At 41.2% G+C, this 13,503-nt stretch overlaps 1 long non-coding RNA gene across 3 annotated transcripts in view; it reads left to right on the top strand.

Annotated features, from left to right (window-relative positions):
• Positions 1–13,503, top strand: part of LOC113595921 (uncharacterized) — a 31,557-nt gene that overhangs the window by 9,787 nt on the left and 8,267 nt on the right. For 2 of the 3 annotated variants that reach the window (XR_008294341.1, XR_008294340.1), the window contains exon 2: positions 10,281–10,341. This is a non-coding gene — a long non-coding RNA (uncharacterized LOC113595921). Of the gene's footprint in view, positions 1–4,908; positions 5,095–10,280; positions 10,342–13,503 lie in introns of all 3 variants that reach the window. The other variant, XR_003416588.2, reaches the window with a different exon arrangement.

Here is a 13,503-nt window from a genome sequence, read left to right as displayed (position 1 = left end):
CCCAGTCCAGAGTCTGCCGTCCATCACACCGACGAAGTACCCAGGGACCGGATCCCACCGTGGCCAGGCACGTGAGACGCAGCGACAGACTGCAGGCCAGCACGCCAGGCCTATCTACCCCGCTCAGGAACCACGTGGCTCAGACCTGAGCCCCTTAAGTAGAAGCGAAAAGGGGTGCAACATTTTCTAATCCCGCCTCCTGTATTTTGCATGCACCTGCCCATCCCCAGGAAGCTGTCAGCCAGCTTCTGCTGGACCCCTGCAATCAGGAATCCAGGTGGGTTAAGTGACTTGCCCAAGGTCAACGTCACGCAGCTGGAAAGCCGGAATGAGGGGACTCAGTTCCAGGCTGTTGGACTCCGGAGACCATGACTGCACTTGCACTGTTCTGCCCATAGAGTAAACGTCCACCCGTAACACCTGCGTCTGGCTTCTGGAGCCAGAACGAACATGAGGGCTTGCGCTCCCCCCTGCCCACCCGCCCCGCCCTTACCTTCCAATGGGTAACCTTGGTCAACCTTTGGACGTCTAGTACTAATTTTAAATGTACCACCATTTTTTTCCCATGCAATTACAAAGGGAAGTATTTTACATCAACAATATTGTTTCGTATCACAATGTGAGATACTGATGACAATCTTGCATTTAGCCAGCAGTGCCCGGTTCACTGATGGCTCAGTCCAGTTCTTCCTTCTATCTCTCTCTCTTTTTATTTTATTTTTTCCTGTGCACCTGATTTCTCCCAAATTGGAAAGCTCTAAATCTCAGTGGTGGGTCATCATGAGTGGCAGTGGCAAGCACCTGCTTGTTTTTAAGAGAATTGGGTGGACCCAAAAGATTTCTCACTGAAAACTATTCCCACATCGTGCCATCAAGACAGCAAAGTTCAAACTAGGAGGTTGGGTGTCTCAACTCCGGAGATGATGGTCAAGAGCTCCTAATCTATGCTTTGACTGGACCCAGTGATCCGTATTGGTTTACATTTGTGGCAGCCTTTGTACATGATTTTATTTAAAAAAAAATTTTTTTTTAATGTTTTTATTTTTGAGACAGAGAGAGACAGAGCATGAGCGGGGGAGGGGCAGAGACAGAGACAAACAGACAGAATCCGAAGCAGATCCCAGGCTCTGAGCTGTCAGCACAGAGCCCGACACGGGGCTCGAACTCACGGACCGTGAGATCGTGACCCAAGCTGAAGTCGGACGCCTAACCGACTGAGCCACCCAGGCACCCCCGTGATTTTAAATAATATGCCCCCAAGTCACTTCTTGACAAGTGAAAAGAAAAATCAGCAAGTTATGGAAAAGAAAGCTTTCAACAGTGGAGCTGTTTGTCTCAAGTTAGGTCTCCTTGGAAAATCCCGATGTTTGATTTTTCATCCTTAAAATTAGGATATTTTATCCCTAAGGTGATAGATATTTCAAGCTATACCCAAGACACTTCATAAATCATCGAGAAACACCACCGGAGGCAAACCTCTCGAAGTTTCCAAAGTATACCAACTTTCCAGTAGTCAATTTCTCTTGGTGTATTTATTTGTTTATTGAATAATTGTTGAAAAAGTCCAATGGTTCTACATGACTTAAAGCAAAACAAAACAAAACGAAACGAAACGAAAAAAAGAACTATGCCTTACCTACCCCTCAACATCTCTAATCCCCATTTTCTAGAGACATCTTTCAGTTCCTTTTATGCTCCTTCTCCTCCCTCCCGCCCCTGTCCACACCTGTTGTATTTACCTCTACCTTTCTAAGTAACATGCTTTCGGTCTTTGATTTTTTCTTTTCAGTTTTTAAATATTGTCTCTTGAACTACCACTGCAGATGATGAGAATTTAGCTCTCCAGGCTCCCTGTCTCTATAGACATAGAGATTACCTCTCCTTCCAAATGTAGATTTATCTTGCTTTGGTTAGACACATTTACTACCTACCATATTTTTACTATATGACTGTTATTCACAGTTGAGCAAGATGGTCCTTTCTTGGTATCGTGTTACTTTTTTTCTGAGCCTCGTTTGCTTCATTTTGCAAGTATCCATAGCCAGTTCATTCCCGAGTTCTCTACCAATCGTGCGCATCCTCTCGTGGTACATTTCAACACGTTAGTAACTGGCCTGCTTGATCCCAGCCTCCTCCAGAGCCTTCCCCCGCTCTCCTGCTCCAACCTGAACTGGTCGTTCTCTGTCCCAAAAGCCCCTGGGAACTCTATTTACCATCATCCAAAGGGCTGCCTTTATCTTTCGCCTGTATCGGATCCCCTGCTTTCCAGGATCATGTTTTTTGTTTCTCTCCCTCTTCATCTGCTTCTTTGTTTCTACAGGATTCATCTTCTAGTAACTCCCTGAGAAAGTGGGCCAGTGGGCACAGGAGATAGAACGTGTCAGACATTTCACATCTAAGATGCGCACATGCTACACTAACACTTCATCAATAATCTGGCTAGCTACAGAAACTAAGCGGCAATTTTCTCTCAGAATTTTGAAGGCACTGATTGGGTTGCCATCCAGCCTCCAGGTTAGTTGAATAGTTACAATGTTAGTCTGATTCCTGATACTTTGTATATGACTTCTCACTCCCCTCCTCCTCCCCCTCCTCCCTGTCCTCCTCCTCCTCTCTCCCTCCCTCCCATCCTCTCTCCTTCTCTCTCTCTCTCTCCCTCTCCCTCTCTTTCTCCTTCTCTCTTTGTAAAGATACAAGACAGATACTTGGTTTGCCTTTTCAGTCTGGAAAGTCATACACCTCCGATATGTGGTATTCTATTGATATATTTCTTCAAAAACATTTTCCACCCATTTTCTCAGTCCTCTCCTATTCTCGGCTGTCAAACCCCACCAAACTGGTCCCCTATGTATTTTGTTTCTTTTAGCTTTCTCCTCGATTTGTGAGGGAGTCTTTCAACATCATCTTCCAAATTTTATATTGAATTTTTCATCTTCTATCATATTTTTAACTCCCCAAAGCTTTTCGTTTCTCGTAAAATATTCCTTTTTTATAGCAGCCTGTTTCTGTTTCACAGTACAATATTTTCTCTTATGTCTCTGTGGAGATACATAAAAGGATTTTTTAGGCTTTTCTTCACCTGCCGGTGTTGCTGCTGTCCCTCCTCTGAGATTTTTCTTTTCTGCTCTATCATGTCTCTCATGATACAGGTTTTCCTCGGGGCTTGGTGATCTCCGTAGCGAGGCACCTGCTAGAGTTAATAGGAACCCGTGTGTGCCTGAGTAGAGCTTTTGACTAAGGCATTCTGGTTAAGGTTGTTTTGATGAGAGACTCCCTTTACCATCAGTTTTGGTATATCCTTTCTCCCGGTTATTTCATGTTCCTAAGGAATGATCTTGCTATCTCCTCCCTGCAGGTGTAGCCTGTGGGACGGCCTTCCACAAGCCCAAGAGAAGAAGGAAGCTGAGTGGTCTCATCATTCAATACACAGGGGACCTTCTCCCCTCCAATTTTTCAGTATCCATCATTATAATATACAGAATAGTTTCACCACTCTAAAAATATCACCTATCCAACACTGTACCCCTAATCCCTCACAAACATGATCTATTTACTCTCTCATAGTTCTGCCCCTTTCAGAATGCCATCTTTCACTTAACAGTATGCATTTAGAGGGGCACCTGGGTGGCTCAGTCCGTTAAGCGTCCGACTTCGGCTCAGGTCATGATCTCGCGGTCCGTGAGTTCGAGCCCCGCGTCGGGCTCTGTGCTGACATCTCAGAGCCTGGAGCCTGTTTCAGATTCTGTGTCTCCCTCTCTCTCTCTGACCCTCCCCCATTCATGCTGGCTCTCTGTCTCAAAAATAAATAAACGTTAAAAAAATAAAAATTAAAAAAATTAAAAAACAAAAAACCCCCCAAAACAATATGCATTTAGATTCATCTTTGTTTTTGCGAATCTTGATAGCTCATTTCTTTTTTCCCCCGAGGCTTATTGAGGTATAATTGACAAATAAAAATTGTATATATTTAAGACAGGCAACCTGATGTTTTGATATATGTATACATTGTGAAATAATTGCAACAATCAAGCTAATTAACATATCCATCACCTACAGGGTTAGCATTTTTTTCTTTCTTTCCTTTTTTTTTTTTCTTTGTTGTGAAAACACTTAAGATCTATCCTCTTAGGGGCACCTGGGTGGCTCAGTCAGTTGAGCCTCCGACTTCAGCTCAGGTCATGATCTCACCGTTGGTGAGTTCGAGCCCCGCGTCGGGCTCTGTGCTGACAGCTCGGAGCCCTGAGCCTGCTTCGGATTCTGTGTCTCCCTGTCTCTCTCTGTCCCTCCCCTGCTCGCATGCTCTCTCTCTCTCTCTCTCTCTCTCTCTCTCTCTGTCTCTCACTCTCTGTCTCTCAAAAATAAATAAACAAACATTAAAAACAAAGTTAAAAAAAAGATCTATCCTCTTAGCGAGTTTTAAGTATACAGCACAGTATCGTTAGCTACACTCCTATTGTTGTACGTTAGATCTCCGAAATTAGTTCATCTTGTGTAGCTGAAACTTTGTGCCCTGGACCCATTTCCCCCTCCCCCTGGCCCCTGGCAACCACCATTCTCTTCTCTGCTTCTATGCATTCGATTATTTTAGATTACACATGTAAATGAGAACATTTCAACACTGTTGTCTTTCTGTGTCTGGCTTCTTTCACAGAGCATAATGCCCGTGTTACTGCAAATGGCAAGATTTCCTTCTGCGTTAAGGATGAATAATATTCCACTGTATATGTGTACATTTTCCTTATCCATTCATTCATCAATGGACATTTAAGTGGTTTGCATATCTTGGCTATGATGAATAATACTGCAATAAACATGGGAGTGTAGACATCTGTTTGAGATCATGGTTTTGTTTCCTTTGGATACACACCTAGAAGGATCATAAGGCAGTTTATTTTTTAATTTTTTGAGGGACCTTATACACGAACAAATTGGATGACCTAGAAGAAATGTACAAAGACCTAAAAACACACAACCTATCCAAACGGAATCAAGAAGAAATAGAAAGCCGGACCAAACCAGTAACAAATAAGGTGATTGAATCAGTAATCAGAAACTTCTCGACAAAGAAAAGCCCGGTGCTATATGGATTCACAGGTAAGTTCTATCAGACATTCAGTGAATAATCAATACCAATCCTTCCTAAACTCTTCAAGAAGTAGAAGAGGGACCACTTTCAAATCATTTTATGAGACCATCATCACCCTGATAATAAGGTCAGACAAAGAAACCAGCAGAAAATAAAACGGTAAGCAATTTCCTCCATGAAAATTTCAAATCAGTTGGATACATACTGACAATAGAATGGCTGGATCATATGGTAAGATTGTGTTTTAATTCTTCTAAAGTGACTGTATCATTTTTCATTTCCACCAGCATTGAATGAGAATTCCTACTGCCCCATAGCCTCCCCAGTTAATTAATATGGTCAGTTTCCTGGATTTTAGTCAGGAATCCCAGATTGCACAGATCTTCCCGGATTTACAACGGGATAACACCCTGACAAATCCATCACGTGTTGAAAATATCAATCATTAAGTAGAAAATGCATTTACTACACCTAACGTATCAAACACCATAGCTTACCTTAGCCTACCTTAAACATGCTTAGAACACTTATATTAGCCTAGGGTTGGGCAAAATCATCTAACACAAAGCCTATTTTATAATATAATGTTGAGGGGAGCCCGGGTGGCTCAGTCAGTTAAGCGTCTGACTCCTAATTTAGGCTCAGGTCATGATCTCATGGTTCGTGAGTTTGAGCCCCACGTTGGGCTCTGTGCTGACAGTGTGGAACTTGCTTGGAATTCTCTTTTCTTCTCTGTCCGCCCCCCTCCACCTCTCTCTCTCTCTCTAAATAAATAAACATTTAAAAAGTTTTACAATACGATGTTGAATATCTGATGTAATCTATGGAATACTGTGCTGACGGTGAGATACAGAATGGTCGTGTGGGTACAGAATGGTTTTAAGTATATCGAGTGTTAGCCCTTTATGATTGCAAGGTTGATGGGGGGTTGGCTGCTCACTGTTGCTACCCAGGATCGTGAGCGGGTCCCCTACAGCATGTTGCTAACCTAAGAAAAAAATCAAAATTCAAAATTGAAAGTACAATTTCCACTAAATGTGTATCACTTCCACACTATGGTAGAGTTAAAGCAAAAAAGTAAGTCAAATTATAGTAAGTTGGGGACCTTCTGTATGGTTGGTATCTTATTATTGCTTAAATTTGCAAATCCCAGGGCACCTGGGTGGCTCAGTTGGTTGAGTGGTCCAGCTCTTGATTTCTTCTCAGGTCATGGTCCCAGGGTCGTGGGATCGAGCCCTACGTTGAGCCTGTTTGAGATTCTCTCTCTCACCCTCTGCCCCTCTCCCCTACTTGCACATGCTCTCTCTCTAAAATAAAAAACAAAGCAAAATTTATTTTTTTATTTTTAAATATTTATTTATAATTGCGAGAGGAGAGAGAGAGAGAGAGAGAGAGAGAGAGCAGGGGAGAGACCAAGAGATAGAGAGACACAGAATCTGAAGCAGGCTCCAGGCTCCGGGCTGTCAGCACAGAGCTCGATGTGGGACTCGAACCCACGAACCGTGAGATCATGACCTGAGCCGAAGTCGGACGCTCAACCGACTGAGCCACCCAGGCGCCCCAAGAAAACAAAACTTAAAAAAAAAATTGCCATTCCCTAATGACTAATGATGTTGAGTATCTTTTCATTTGTTTATTTGCTATTTACATATCTTTTTTTGGGTGAAATGTTCAGATGTTTTTTTTCCATTTTTTAAATTGGGTTGCTGGTTTTCTTATTGTTGAATTTTAAGGGTTCTTTTTATATTGTGGATATAAGTCCTTTATCAGACACGTGCTTCCAGAACGTTTCATTATGTGGCTAGCCTTTTCATTTCTGTTACCAATGTCTTTCCCAGAGTAACAGTTTCCACTGTAATAAAGTCTAACTTAATCGTCTCTTTCTTGGATTGTGCTTTTGGTGTTGTATCTAAAAACTCATCGCCAGCCAAAGGTCATCTAGACTTTCTCATAGGTTTTCTTCTAGATGTTTTACACTTTTCCATTTTGTATTTAGGTCTATGATACATTTTGAGTTAATTTTACTAAAAAGTGTAAGATCTATGTCTAGGTCTCCCCCCTCCCCCCACCCCACTTTTTTTTTTTTTTTTAACATATGAACATTCAATTGTGCCAGCCAGCATCATTTGTTGAAAAAAACTATCCTTGGGGCGCCTGGGTGGCTCAGTCGGTTAGGAGTCTGACTTCGGCTCTGGTCATGATCCCATGGTTTGCGGGTCCGAGGCCCGCATCGGGCTCTGTGCTGATGGCTCGGAGCCTGGAGCCTGCTTCGGATTCCGTGTCTCCCTCTCACTCTGCCCCTCCCCCACTCACACTCTGTCTCTCTCTCTCTCTCTCTCAAAAATAAATAAATATTAAAAAAATTTTTAAAAAAGAAAAACTATCCTTTCTCCGTTGAATTGGTTTTGCACCTTTGTTAAAATCTAGTTGACTATGTGGATCTATTTCCGGCTTCTCTCTTCTCTTTTGCTGATTGATGTGCCCATACTTTGCCAATACCACACTGTCCTGAAAACAGTAACTTTATATTGAGTCTTGAAACCAGTTAGTGTGAATCTTCCAACTCTGTTGTTCTTCGATAGTGTGTCCATTTTTCTAGATCCTTTGCTCCCATATAAATTTTATTGTATTTTAAAACATGTTTTACTTATTGAGAGAGAGAGAGGAAGGATGAGAGGGAGAGGGGCAGAAAGAGAGGGGGACAGAAGATCTGTAGCGGGATCCGTGATGACGGCAGCGAGCCTGACGCAGGGCTTGAACTCACGAACCACAAGATCATGACCTGAGCCAGTCGGTCACTCAACCGGCTGAGCCACCCAGGCACCCCTGCCATATACATTTTGCATTAAGTTTGTCCATATCTATAAATAGTTGACTGGGATTCTGGTTGCCTTTAACTTATTGCCTTTAATCCGCAGATTAAGTTGGTTTGGAAAACTGACATCTTTATAATTTTGACTCTTCTGATCCATGAACATGAAATATCTTTCCATTTATTGAGTTTTTTAAAAATTTCTTTCACCAGTGTTTTATACAGCATACACAGCCCATACATACTTCATTAGAAATATGCCCAAATACTTAATTTTTTGGTGTGCTTATAGATAGTATTGATTCTAAATTTTAATTTCTGATTGTCTATTGCTGGTATATAGGAAAGTAATCAACTTTTATACATTGACCATGTATCCTGTGACCTTGCTATACATGCTTAGAAATTCTATCAGTGTTTTGGTACATTATTTAAGTTGTTCTACACAGATAATAATGTCATCTGCAAATACAGACAATTTTATTCCTTTCTAACCCACCAACTTTCAATCTCTTCTTCTTATCTTATTGTACTAGGTAGAATTTCCAAGACAACACTGAACAGGAGTTGAAAGAGGACATTTTTTCCTTATTCCCTATTTCAGAGAAAAGCATTCAGTTTTTCACCATTAATTATTACGTTAGCTATTGTTAGGTTAAGGAAATTTCCTTCTGTTCCTTGTTTGTTTTTTTGAGAGTTTTTGTCACAAATAGGTGTTGAATTTTGTCAAAAGTTTTTTCTGCATTAATTCATATGATCACATAGTTTTGATTTTTCCGTCTATTAATAGGATAAATCACATTAATTTCTTTACAAATGTTAAACTGGCTTTGCATCCCTGGATGAGCCCTACTTGGTCACCATCAAGTATCCTTTTTTATATGCTGCTGGATTTGATTTGCTATTAAAAAAAATTTTTTTTAATGCTTATTTCGTTTTGAGAGACAGAGACAGAGTGCAAGTGGGGGAGGGGCAGGGAAAGAGGGAGACCCAGAATCTGAAGCAGGCTCCAGGCTCCCAGCTGTCAGCACAGAGCCCGACACGGGGCTCGAACCTGTGAACCGTGAGGTCATGATCTGAGCTGAAGTCGGACGCCCAACCGGCTGGGCCACCCAGGTGCCTCATTGATTTGCTAAATTTCTAATGGATTTTGTATCTATGTTTATGAGAGTTTCTTGTAATGTCTTTATCTGGTTTGGGTATTAGCCTAATACTGCTCTCACAGAATGAGTTGAGAAGTGTTCCTCCGTCTACTTGTATTTTCTGGAAGAGATTGTGGGAAATTGGTGCTACCTCTTCTTTAAATACTTTATAGAATTCTCCAACAAAACCATCTGGTCCTGGTGTTTTCTTTTTGTGGAAGCTTTTTAAGGATTGGTTCTATTTCTTTAACAGATACAGGAATGTTCCTATTGTCTATTGCTTCTTGAGTGAGCTTTTGTAGCTTGTATCCTTCAAGGAACTGATCAGTTTCATTTAAGTATCAAATGCCTGGTCCTGTACATGCTCTTCCTGTTCTGTTACTAACTTTCTTAATGTCCATGTGATCAGTCACGTTGATTCCTCATTCATTTCTGGTATAGTTAACGTGGGTCTCCTTACTATGTATCTTTTTTAGGTTAGCCTGCTGGAGATTTATCTGTTTATTTGTCTTCTCAAAACAAAAACACTTTTGGTTTTACTGATTTTCTCTATTGTTCTTCTGTTTTCAACAAGTCAACATAAAACAGATATTCTAGGATCTCCTATGAAGCAAACTAAATTGTTGGTGTGGTTTTGAGCATTGGATGGAGAGTAGGAAGGCAACTTTACTTTATCTTGAAGATAGGAACAGTCTCCTTTGAGGAGCATTAAACCCTTGAAGAAATTAACATAATTTTAAAATGCTACTTAATGGGGCGCCTGGGTGGCTTAGTTGGTTAAGCCTCCGACTTCGGCTCAGGTCGTGATCTTGCGGTTCGTGAGTTCAAGCCCTGCGTTGGGCTCTGTGCTGACAGCTCAGAGCCTGGAGCCTGCTTCGGACTCTCTCTCTCTCTGACCCTCCTCTGCTCATGCTCTGTCTCTCTCTGTCTCTCAATGATAAATAAACATTAAAAAAATTTTAATGCTATTTGATTCTTCAATTAAAGATATTATATTTATAAAGTCATAAAAGTATAACTGTAATTTCAAAAGGAAATAAATTATAATAAAATTATATTATTTTGATACAGAAGTATTTTGTGGGTTTTTTTTTAAAGAAAATGTATTTTTGATGTGGCGAAATATACATAATGTAAAATGCATCATTTTAACCATTTGCAGTGGCACCGAGTACATCCACACTGTTAGAAAACTCCATACCCATTCAATAATAACTACTCTATTCTTTCTTCTCCCCAGTCCCTGGAAACCACCATTCAACTTTCTTGTCTCCATGAATTTGCTACTCTAGATACCTCATGTAAGTGGAATCATACAATATTTATCCTTTTGAGATGGGGTTATTTCATCTAACATAATGTCTTCAAACTGGAGGGTATTACACTAAGTGAAATCAGTCAGAGAAAGACAGATATCGTACGTTTTCACTCATATGTGGAACTTGAGAAACTTAACAGCAGTCCATGGGGGAAGGGAAAGGGGAAAAATAGTTACAGACAGAGAGGGAGGAAGGCAAACCCTAAGAGACTCTTAAATACAGAGAACAAACTGAGGGTTGATGGGTATGGGGAAAATGGGTGATGGGCACGGAGGTGGGCACTTGTTGGGATGAGCACTGGGTGTTGTATGTAAGCGATGAATCACGGGAATCTACCCCCAAAACCAAGAGCACGCTGTACACACTGTATGTTAGCCAACTTGATAACAAATTATATTAAAAACAAGCAGGCAAATAAATAAATAGAACCATTCTAAGAAAAACAACAACAACAAAAACCATAATGTCTTCAAGGTTCATCCATATTGTGGCATATGTCAGAGTTTCCTTCCTTTTTAAGGCTGAATAATATTCCTCTGTATACGTATCCATCTATTGGTAGACGCTGGAGTTGGCTGTTGTGAATAACACTTCCATGAATATGGTTTACGCACATCTTTTCAAGTATGCTTTCAGTCCTTTGGAGTATACACCCAGAAGCAGAACTGGTAGACCATTTTTGCAATCCTATGTTAAGCTTTCTGAAGAACCACTGTACCCTTTTCCACAGTGGCTATACCACTCTACATTCCCACTAGCAATAAACAAAAGTCCCAGTTTCTCCACATCCTACGAATCCTTCTTTCCTACTTTGCTGATAATAGCCACCCTAATGGGTGGGGTGTGGGGTCTTGTGGCTTTGACTTGAATTTCCCTAATGATTCGTGATGTTGAGCAGCTGTTTCTATGCTTCTTGGTCACTGGTTTATCTTCTTTGGAGAAATGTCTATGCAAATGTCTTTTGCCATTATTTAAAAACAATTTTTTTCATGTTAATTTATATTTGAGAGAGAGAGAGACTGCAAACAGGGGAGGGGAAGAGAGAGAGAGAGAGAGAGAGAGAGAGAATCCAAAGCAGGCTCCAGGCTCTGAGCTGTCAGCACAGAGCCCGACGCGGGGCTCGAACTCATGAACTGTGAGATCATGACCTGAGCTGAAGTTGGCCCCCAGGTGCCCCTATGTCTAAAATGTTTTTAAACAAACAAAAGACAAAAACAAAGGCTCACGCTGTTTCCGATTCCAGAGAGAACTGGTTTGAATCCTGGCTCTTTTTACAAGCTGTGTAATGCTTAACAAATTACTGAACTCCTCCTAATACTGGTTTTCTCTTCTGTAAAATGGGGTGACAACAGAAGGTACTACATAGGAATGTTATAAGATATTGAAACGACAGGATACACTTAAAGCTCTCAGCTTATTGCCTTGTTCTGGAATAAGTACACCCTGGTGCCATTATAAAGAGGAATAACCTGTTTAAATATGCTTTATACAGTCTCCGTGATTTTTAATAAACAATTTTATCCTACCTTGGGTCTGATTGGTGTCAGCCCTTAATGGAAACCCCACACAGATGCACCCTAGCTGCTTGTCAGATAACTCTGTTGTCTGTCCAAATCCCATCAAAATCCTGTTTATGAGAACAGATATTTATGGAGGATTTGCCTGAAGGACATGTTATTCATCTATTCTCTGGAAATGATAAATTTTACCCTTGGATCAAATAACACCATCTGAGAGCTGCATATCGGAATGGCATCATTCTGACTCTTGTCAAATTTACTTGACAGGATTGAACGTCACTGTTGTGAGCCTGGCTTGCATTGAGGGATGCTGTCAGAAGCAGCCGGGCAAACTTTACTCTTGTATTTATTGCTGGGCTGGAGTCCAGGATGTTCTTGTCTGAATCAAAGAGTGTTTTCTTTATGAAGACCCGAGGGAAGAATTTTTCTTAGGTCAGCAAGATGAGAAAACTTTAAACAACGGGTCTGTCTCTATCTTGCGGACGATCTGGATCTTTTAACAGTGCGTATCTCCCTGCTTACTTTAGCTTCCAGGAAACCTACAACCCCATCAGTGGCCCATCTTGGGTGCCTCTATGAAATAATGTGGCAGGGGCGCCTGGGTGGCGCAGTCGGTGAAGCGTCCGACTTCAGCCAGGTCACGATCTCGCGGTCCGTGAGTTCGAGCCCCGCGTCAGGCTCTGGGCTGATGGCTCGGAGCCTGGAGCCTGTTTCCGATTCTGTGTCTCCCTCTCTCTCTGCCCCTCCCCAATTCATGCTCTGTCTCTCTCTGTCCCAAAAATAAATAAAAACGTTGGGGAAAAAAAAAATGTGGCAATGAGAGGTAGGTAAATTTGCCCTTGGATTGTTTTTTCACCCACGTTATTTCTTTGTCCCAACACTTTCCATGATTTATTTTCCATATATTTTTGGAAGCTGCCTCTTATTTATGACACAAGATAAGAAGAGAGAAAATGGAAAAATGAGGCTAGCATAAAGGAAAGTGGAGTATCAATAGGGGATAAATCAAGTAGGCAAAACTCTTATTACTTTCACATTTCCCTGGGCACCTGGCATTGAACTTCACAGCTAGTACATGGTTAGGGAATGTTTGTTAAGGAAAGAAAAAGAAAGATAAGATCTATCAGGCCATTCCTTGTCCTGCCTGTGCACAGATGTAAGGTTGGGTTAGACGTAGGGGAGGCTTGATGAGTCCCTGAGAGGCCAAAGAGAATACTTTGATGCCTTCTGAGTGATATCTGACATTTCCTGAAGCAACGCCCTAGCCGCTTTTCAAGGCTCACTCCAATGCGTCCACCTTACGAAAACATCCCCTGTTGTAAGCAAATACCTCTCTCTCCTGGGAACGCTCTCAGAAACTACTGTCTCTGAGTACCCATTTCAAATGTGCTTAAAATAAAAATAAAAATAAAAATTTTTATGATAACTTATGAGATACGATATAAAGATGGTAGATAAGGAAGGAGGGAAAGAAAGAAAGAAAGGAAAAGAAAGAAAGAAAAGAAAGATTAGTTCAATAAATATTTTTAAACAGGTAAATGAAAATCCATTGTATTGATTTTTTTTTTTTTTTTTTTTTTTACAAACTTGGATTAAAACTGTTCCCATGAGCAGTATGGATGGC

This window comes from Acinonyx jubatus, chromosome E1 (genome assembly GCF_027475565.1).
Source record: "Acinonyx jubatus isolate Ajub_Pintada_27869175 chromosome E1, VMU_Ajub_asm_v1.0, whole genome shotgun sequence".
Classification (NCBI taxonomy): Eukaryota; Metazoa; Chordata; class Mammalia; order Carnivora; family Felidae; genus Acinonyx; species Acinonyx jubatus.
This window is presented reverse-complemented; position numbering and strand designations above follow the sequence as displayed.